Source organism: Sprattus sprattus, assembly GCF_963457725.1.
Source record: "Sprattus sprattus genome assembly, chromosome: 11".
NCBI lineage: Eukaryota > Metazoa > Chordata > Actinopteri > Clupeiformes > Clupeidae > Sprattus > Sprattus sprattus.
In genome coordinates, this window is record NC_137909.1 from 31,197,258 (window position 1) to 31,199,733 (window position 2,476).

Genomic DNA, 2,476 nt, shown 5'->3' on the forward strand with positions numbered 1-2,476 from the left:
ACATATGCACGCACGCACGCTTCTTCAGTGCTGACGACCTGACAGGACCCTCGTGAGAAGCTAGGTCACTTCTCTCCCTTTCTCTCTCTCTCTCCTTCTCTCTCTCTCTCTCTTTTGCTTTCTCTCTCCCTCCTCCTATTCCCTTGTTCTCCCTCCCTCTCGCTTTAAACGCACACACTCTCACACTCACTCTCACACACACTCGCACTCTTCCTGTGACACACACTCACTCACACACCCCTTTTCCCCCCCCTCCCTCCCTCCCTCCCCCCGCGGCCCGGTTGCCGTTTCCCCGCTTAGCGACGGCGTTGCCGGGCGGATCGCTGCTGGACGCAGGCGTCCCGTCTTCTCATCTGCCCGCGTCTCGCGCTCTCTCTCCCTCCGTCACACACACATGCGCGCACACACACACACACACACACACGCGATCCCAGCTGTAGTGCTGCGCTCCCTCTCTGCTCTCTCTTCTCGCCCTCTCCAGCCCTACGCTGCACATTCTATCACTCGCGCCGACCGTTGCCGACGACAACCCTGCAGCTGGCAGGGCTCGGTGCTTGTGTGTGTGTGTGTGTGTGCGTGTGTGTGTGCGCGTGTGTGTGCGGCGTACAGAATGTATGTGCTGGCAGGAGGAGCGTGTCGCCTCCCGGACACACCTCTTCCTACCGAGCGCTACAACACACACACACACACACACACACACACACACACACACACACACACACACACACCGAGCACACATACACACCAGTTCTGCTCCTCCCACTCTTTCCCCTCCTCCCCTCCCTCCCTCCCTCCTTCGCTCTCTCTCTCTCTCTCTCTCGCTCCTTTCGTTCCTTTCCCTCTCTCGCTCTCTCCCACAATATATCTTGCTCTCTTTTGCTCTCTCCCTTTTTCTCTTCCTTTTCTTGCCCTATCTCTTCTCTTGTCTCTCTTTCTATCTCCCCCTCACTCTCTCCCTCTCCCTCCCTCTCTCCCTCCCTTTCTCTCTCCCTCTCTCTCCTCCCTTTCTCTCTCCCTCTCTCTCTCTCCCTCCCTCTCTCCCTCCCTCTCTCCCTCCCTTTCTCTCTCCCTCTCCTCTCTCCTCCCCTCTCTCTCTCTCCTCCCTCTTCTCTCTCCCTCCCTCTCTCTCTCTCCCTCCCTCTCTCTCCCTCCCTTTCTCTCTCCCTCTCTCTCCCTCCCTTTCTCTCTCTCTCTCTCCTCCTCTCTCCCTCCCTCTCCCTCCTCTCTCCTCCTTTCTCTCTCCCTCTCTCTCTCTCCCTCCTTCTCTCCCTCCCTTTCTCTCTCCCTCTCTCTCTCTATCTCCCTCTCTCCCTCCCTTTCTCTCTCCCTCTCTCTCTCTATCTCCCCCTCTCCCTCTCCATCCTTCTTTTCCAGTGTGTTGAATGTTAATGTTGCTGCAGACTGACTAGCTGCAGCTCTCTGTGTGTGTGTGTGTGTGTGTGTGTGTGTGTGTGTGTGTGTGTGTGTGTGGGGTGTGGGTGTGTGTGTGTGTGTGTGTGTGTGTGTGTGTGTGTGTGTGTAATGCTGCTGCAGACTGACTAGCTGCTGCTCCACGTCTGTCTCATTCATCTCAGAGGCTGCGGCTTCGCCACTCTCCCATTCATCACACACACACACACACACACACACACACACACACACACACACACACACACACACACACACACACACAGAGGGCTGCACACCATTCAGCCATCGGATTGCTCCCTCTCATGTCCTCTCGATCAGCGTGCACACACAGACACACACACACACACACACACACACACACACACACACATACACACACACACAGAGACAGACCACAGATATTGAAGTCTACTGGAAGGATATGACTATAACATAATGAACTTGTGTGCTTCCTGTTTATATGCTTGTATTTGTGTGCCCATATTTGGATGTGTGAGAGAGAGAGAGAGATAGAGAGAGAGAGAGGGACAAAGAGAGGAAGGGCAGATAGAGAGAAAGAGAGAGAAAAGGGAGAGAGAGATATAATTGTCCAATATTGTATACAATTTGGCACCCATGCTGTATCCATAAAGAACAGAAAACCATACAACATGCTTGTGTGTGTGTGTGTGTGTGTGTCGTGCGCGTGAGTGAGATAGTGTGTGTGTGTGTATGTGTGGGTGTGTGTGTGTGTGTGTGTGTGTATGTGTGTGTGTGTGTGTGTGTGTGTGTGTGTGTGTGTGTGTGTGTGTGTGTGTGTGTGTGTGTGTGTGTGTGTGTGTGTGTGTGTGTGTGTGTGTAGGTAAGAAGCAACCATACCAAATGCTTATGATAGCTAGCTATAGGGGACCAGACACACACCTAAGAACATATGTTTCAAAACCTACAGGACAAGAACAACACACTCTTTAATACTTAAATGATTAATAACTGATAGAAAAAAATGATAAATGATTCAGTTCAGTCTGGAAAACTCTGTGTGGTCCTGCTGTCTGGCCTCCAGTGTCTGATCCAATCAGCTTCTTAA

General features: G+C 52.5%; 1 protein-coding gene across 1 annotated transcript in view; it reads right to left on the reverse strand.

Moving 5' to 3' along the window:
• The window catches only part of shank3a (SH3 and multiple ankyrin repeat domains 3a), a gene marked incomplete at both ends in the record, with an annotated part of 247,543 nt that overhangs the window by 85,006 nt on the left and 160,061 nt on the right, over window positions 1–2,476 (reverse strand).